The sequence below is a fragment of the Amblyomma maculatum genome, chromosome 7 (assembly GCF_055883805.1).
Source record: "Amblyomma maculatum isolate TAMU_Amacu chromosome 7, ASM5588380v1, whole genome shotgun sequence".
Taxonomy (NCBI): domain Eukaryota; kingdom Metazoa; phylum Arthropoda; class Arachnida; order Ixodida; family Ixodidae; genus Amblyomma; species Amblyomma maculatum.
In genome coordinates, this window is record NC_139350.1 from 14,385,911 (window position 1) to 14,392,633 (window position 6,723).

The 6,723-nt window shown below is 41.7% G+C and overlaps 1 long non-coding RNA gene across 1 annotated transcript; it reads right to left on the minus strand.

The window, feature by feature from the left end:
• Window positions 1–235: 235 nt before the first annotated feature.
• On the minus strand, window positions 236–5,339 carry LOC146182732 (uncharacterized). Its single transcript, XR_014708385.1, has 4 exons — window positions 5,247–5,339; window positions 4,521–4,605; window positions 3,299–3,407; window positions 236–330 (listed from the first exon to the last, which is right to left on the minus strand). It is a non-coding gene; the product is annotated as an uncharacterized LOC146182732 (long non-coding RNA).
• Window positions 5,340–6,723: the final 1,384 nt, after the last annotated feature.

Sequence of the window (6,723 nt, forward strand, 5' to 3'; positions counted from 1 at the left end):
TCTGCATCGTAAACTTGGTCACTGGAAGCAGGAATAAAGCTAACCAATACATTTCAAGATTTTCTGGAAGGAAAGATTATGTTGAAACATTGCAATATCTTAGTGTCGTCTGGAGTGTGACAGTGAGCAATGTTTCAGGTGAGGTAGGCTGTGTCATGTTGTGTTCAAGCTGTAAGTTATGTTGCAGACTGAACAAAAAGAATTTACAGAACAATCGGTTAAGATAACATACCATGGTGTTTATTTCACCTCATTATACACCGAAGTTGCAGCAAGGGACTGGATAATCATCTCCGCACAGTCAGGGCAGGGATGTACCACATATTTGACCTGCATAGAAAAGAGAACTTGTAATCGGTTACTCACGAAGAAAGTCTCACAAAACATGCTTATGGAGTAATTAATTCACATATAAACATAACACTGCACAAAGGGCAAGTAAAAAGGAAGACAGATAGAAATAGTGCACCAGTACAGGCTTCCAAGTGTTTATATAATGGGAATTGTGAACTCACACAATATATAGATCAATGAAAATTCTCCAAATCTGAGCTTTACCTGTGCCACTAACACACACATAGGCAACTAGCACATTGCAATCTCAGAAAAAATTGACAATATGCTCAATAAGACACAATATACAATGAGACATATTCTTGTTAGGAGCAGGGTCAAGCCTTAATACCGTTTCTTGGGCTAGTTGGTTCATATTTGTACTGTGAAAAAACTGCGCCGAAATAAACACACCACAAGACAGAAGACGGGACAAAGGCGCTTGTCCCGCCTTTGTCCCGTCTTCTGTCTTGTGGTGTGTTTATTTCTGCGCAGTTTTTTCACAGTACAGGGTCAAGCCATAGGCATCACTGATGTTGGACTACCCAGAGGGTCATTTAAAGAAATATGAATGAAAACATATTGATAAAATAGAAGCTAGCCTAATAAAGGCAAAAGATGTGATTTAAAAAACCGCTCCCTCTACTGGTTCATATGTGCAGTTCTCCTTTTTTTATCATTAGCTTTTTATGTTAAACTTTGTTTTATCACCTTCACTTTCACCTTTGTTGTTTGCTGGTTTCCACTCCAAAACCCAAACATTATAGTTTGCTTTCACACCTCACCATACCAGTGGTCTTGTTTCTAGTCACTATGGTCTCACCCTCCTAGAAAACACTGTCTCTGGTCCTTCATGACATTATCTTATGTTGCCTATAGTGTTAATGTTTTCCTGAGACTACACTGTCTTTAGTCATCTGATCATCCATCACAAGTGACAACTGCAAATCTCTTCTTTTTTTTTTTTTTGGGGGGGGGGGGGGACGGGGGGAGGTTCTTTTGTTCTTGCATTCGTTGTCATTTCTCATGAATATAACGAATGAAGCTTGTTCCTGCAGAGCTTGCTCCTGCAGGGGTATGTCTAAGGCCATTCTATTGTTTCTGCCTTTAGTGCAGTTTACATTCCTGGAAAAAGGCATGAATATACCACAGAGGCTATGCCTTATAAAATGCGGGATACCACTTCTGAAAGATGGAACATTTCATGCTAAAAGAGCAATGATAGCAAGGCACATCCAAAGCACCTTCTGCACATGTGCATTACTGCAGTGATGTCACAGATGCAGAATTATGTAAAGCATGGCAATAAAATGCAACTTTTACATAAGTTCATTGCTAGTTTCACACCACACTCAGCTTATGCCGATGCCAAAAACTTCTCAAGACTGCCGTTCACTTCAAAACTACATTATCTTGCTCAGGACGCAAAAAACAATACACTTCAATACCCCTATAATTCCTTGAACAAACCACAAAGCTTGAGATTCTATGTATTGCTGCTTAATGTAATGCTCGCAGCACATGCAGCAGGAATAAAATTTCTCATAAACTGCAATTTGCCAGAACTGTCCACTGCTTATCTCTTTAGATGCCTAACTAATGAAATTGTAAATGCTGACCAATATTATACAAGAATGATTATTAAAAAGTATTTACAATAAATTTCTCGAAGATTATGTTCTTTACCTTTACAGATTGCAAATCATAAACTATGAAGAGACACCCCTGCAGTCTCTGCCGGTGGGTTGTGCAGCAATGTGGACTTTGGGTATCTGGTACAGCTTCAGGATTAGACTTAATTATTTATTCTTTTTGTTTATAAGAGGCAATATGAAAACTGCAAAATTGAAGGCTATTAATGAGTGAGCCTAGGCCTAAAACCCTCCTAATAATCTATGTGGTCTAACATAATGACCATCAAAAATATTCCTTTAAAAGCTTTGTAAGTTGGTTTTTCCACATTACATGACTAAAAAAGGGTGTTGCTGACATTTCTTATTCAGATAATATAGACATATTTTGTGTTTTTGATGATGCAGAAGAAGCTAACATGATTCTGGCAACAATACCAAGTGCAGCAACATTTTTTACATGCAATGTGGGAAAGCAAGACAATAGTTTTCAAATATGCCTTTCCTTGTTCAATATTCTGAACTACATTGCTCTTTAAGAAAATTTAAGAACTGGGCTCACCTATAATATTGGGACCTCATTTCTGGTATATAATACTGTCCCCTAAAATTAAAATGCAAAAGTTAAGTTAATTTTCGTTGATTAGCCATTCAACCATTATCCTCTACCACAGACATGTCCACTGTGCTGCACAATCCAGTTCTAATTGTACTGCAAATTTCATTTCATTCATTCTCTCTTTATAGGCCCATAGATATGACATAAGGGGTGGGGGCATATATATATATATATATATATATATATATATATATATATATATATATTGTTAAATGGTAGTGGTGGGACACAATGAAAATACGCTGAGTACAAATGGCACAAAACAATATAAAGAACACGAAAGAAACAATAAAGCTGAAAGTGCTAAAATACCGTCCATTACATATCACCTGCAGTACTTCATTTTTAGTTTCATTCTATTGTGGACATACCTAGCAACATAAGAGCATGTGAGTTGTTGAAAATTACACCCATCAGAGAACATAACCTTACTGCTGAGAACCAAGTGCAAACAATATAAATATTAGGTTTTGAAGAAAAAAAGAAAAGAGGCATACATTTACAGCTCACTCAATAAAAAGAAGTCAACATGTTCAGATCGATTACATACTGAAAAAATTCCTCCCTTGCTAACTTGCTCAATAGCACTGAATGGTTCCAAAATGAATGTAATGCCAAGGCTATTGCTCCTCAGCATAGAAAAATATGCTCTTTGATAGACATAAAGCAACAATGAACAGATCACAATGCCACAGCTATGTCGAAAAATACATACCACACAAATCTTGCCGTAAGTAGTCGTCCAGCGCTGAAGAAAGCAGGTTGATCTTTAGAAGCAGGAGTAACAGCACTTCTACACCGTATTCCTCCTACTGGCAGGTACGCTGCAGCAAAGGTATCATTCATAACATTAGCATGATACTCGTAACTAGTACATACATAGCTATAGTACAAAAAATAATGGCACCACACATGCCAAAACAATGACTCAAATATTTTGACAATGAGCTTAAAAGCTACAATTCCTGTTCCTAGATATATCTGTAACAATATCTTCCACCTCTTTACAGTCGAAATAACTGCTTAAATAAACTAGAATAGCAGATTTATGACGAACTGCTAGCACAATGACAATACACATTAACTTCAATGAGGGAATGTCTCAGTACCAGTGAATTGTAGTAATGAGTATAACACAATGTCTGACAACAGAAACTACAGAAGGAAAAGAATGTGTTGTTATTGGTCAGGCATAGCCTCCTTTCTATGGGTCAGGAGGCTGAAAAGTTCAGAATGGAAATAACTGAGTAGAAACTATAGCAAATCCCCAAATGAAAAATATTAGTGATATAAAAATTTTCCTTAGCTCGCTAACGAAAATTAGCACATTTAATCAAAATAGCTGTTTGGGCCAGTTGGTTCATACTTACACCCTAAAAGACCAGCGAAAAAAAAAGAAAACAGGTACAAAGGCGCACAAAACGTATTTCAGCGCCCGTCCTGTCATTTTTTGTTCCTTTGTCCCCGTAATTATTTTTTTTTGCGTTGGTCTTTTTATGTACCGATTACAAAAAGAAAGTCAGTCTTAAAGCAGAGAAGGGGTGACACATGGTTTGCTTCAATGCTGAAGACATCTGATCACCAGCTAACCCAGATTTTTCACTTGTTAAGTGATTTGATCGAGTCCAATATTTATTATCAGTTCTTAACATAAGTGATCAGCAAGCTAAATAACACTATTTACTCGCACACGCCCTCAAACACAATGAAACTCAATTGATAAGTCACTGTCTGGGCGTGCACCATATTGCACGGCATGAGCGAAAATGGCAACACGCAAGGAGACACACACATGGCACGTGACATAAATATTCTCCGACGAGAATCCCAAGCAGTATACATTGAGGCAGATGTCAGTGATCAGCAATATGTGCCACAAAAGTGCGCGTGTCAATTTAAACGCCCATTTCTGGACGGAAACAATGCTTTGGACTTACCAGCACGGATAGCAGAGACCAGTTTCAAATTCTTTGAAGAAACGACAGTCTACGTTCTTGCGCAGACGAGACGAAGGACTTGAGCCTGCAGCGAAAAAAAAAAAATAAAGCGTGAGAAATGTCTTTCCTGCACATTGCGTCACTGCGACAGTATACATGTACACGAATCGGCTCGGTCCCACCTCTGGTCTCGACGCCATCAGCTCAAAAGTGCGGGGTTAAATCGGCGTTCTGAAAGTGTGACTTTAGGATATCAAGCGCTCTGCCTTCGAACGTACAGGTTGCTGGCAAAAGAACCGTAAACCTAACCCATCACCCTGCATGCTCTCCCGCATTTATGGCAACGTTCCCGTAAAGCAGCAACAACAGACGATCAAAATCGATTGTAGGCAGCGAGCAAAAATAATGCGGCATGTAAACACGTCAATGCGTATCACCGGGACTGCATTAGCGCTCGTCGACGCATACTTTCGACCGCTGGATATGCTTGTGAGCGTCGTAGACGACTATAAATGCACCATTAACATCCCGCAAAAAGGTCGTGACCATCTGAAAATTTTGGGACGCGGCGCTCCTCCAGTCTGAACTGAGGGAGTGGTATGCTCAGGTTGGGATCCAAGACGTCGTGCTCAGAGGCCGTTTCACAGACAAACAAGCAGCGTCGTGGACGTAAGCAATAACAAAACATGTTCAGGCCAATTTAAATAGCAGAGAAACGTCACTTACATGCGCGGCTGAAATTTGGCGCCAAGGATCCGTTGGAACACCACCACCGCGACGACCAGCCATCCGCCGTTTCATTCCGAAGTTCACACTTTCACAAAGTCGTTTCATAGTGAGGCATCGATGAGCGCACTCGATGAAATAATCGCTGAGAGCAACCGAACTTTTCTAAAAACACAGATGAGTACCAACGACAAAGAGCACGAACGCTGACTCGTGCGGCAATGGCCGTCGTCGTCTTCTCGGACTCGCAGAGTCGCAGGGAACGCAGGCAGGCTCAAGCAACTACGAACACGTGACGCTGTGTTGAGAATAAAAGCAACAAAACTAAAAAGCAACTGCTTCGCTTCTCGCCTCACCACCACTCCCCCTCACCTCCCCTTTCTCCCTGTTTTGCAGCGTACACACTTGTCTGTCCGCCCTTGTCCTGAGTTCGGCCTTGCTCCCTCCACGGTCAAGCTCGCGTAGGAGTCAAAAGACGGGACGACCAAGGGGTGTTGGGGGGGGAGGTGAAGGGGGGAGGCACCGCTTTTTGTAAGAAGATAAGATGCTCCCAACTTTCGACGATTCCCCACCTCATCCGGGGAAAAACGGGGGGTCCTTTTGTGGTAGCTCTTGAAGGGACATCGCACGGGAAGTAGAAACACAGCCGCACCCAGCTTGAAACCGGTTACCATCATAAAAAAAGAAGAAACAAGCGCCAAACTTTTTTTTGCTTGAGCTGCAGGGACGAAATGGTGTAAAGTCATGCGAAAGAGACTAACGTCTTCCGTGCGGGTAATTGCGCAGGGTATATTTAAGCCATGCGGTTTCAGATAGCATAAATCCCGAAGTTACCCTCCTTTTACACTCTTTTTTTTTAGAGTGTACCCTTAGCGGGCACCTCACCCAAAGGCAACACTGCCAGCCCTATCCAGTCCGAGTATCCACTTCCATATCAACTTTAAGAACATCACAAACAAAAATGGCATCTATAAGGCGCCGACTCTTCCGGATGCGCATATGCCGAAAGGTGACGGCTGGCGCTAGATGATCTCCGAGCGAAACATCCCATGCGGGCGACCAAAAGATAAAATAGACACCGTCTAGGCGAGAGCTGGCGCCGAAATGAAATCAGACAATCGCTAAGATGTTTAAATAACGTGCCGAAATAAAAGGTCGGCGGTTGGCGCCGATGAGTTTACCTTGGCCGCATCTGCGGCCCGCCGATGACAAGGCGCACACTCTAGCCAGATCAGCGCGATGAGAAATAAATGGAATTGTTAATCCATACGCTCAGTTTCTTTTTTGTGGTGGCAAACTTTTTCAGCGCCATCTTGAGTTTAGGCCCCGTTCCGGAAAAGCGCTCCCCTCCATTTTTCCTTCCGGTAATTTTGGAGCGTGAAGGGTAGATGGAGGGGGGGGGGGGGGGGGGGCGCTTGTTTAGAATTTTGCAGTAGGTGCGGTATGTTCATCTGATAAAGCTTTTCTGGCCCAAAAC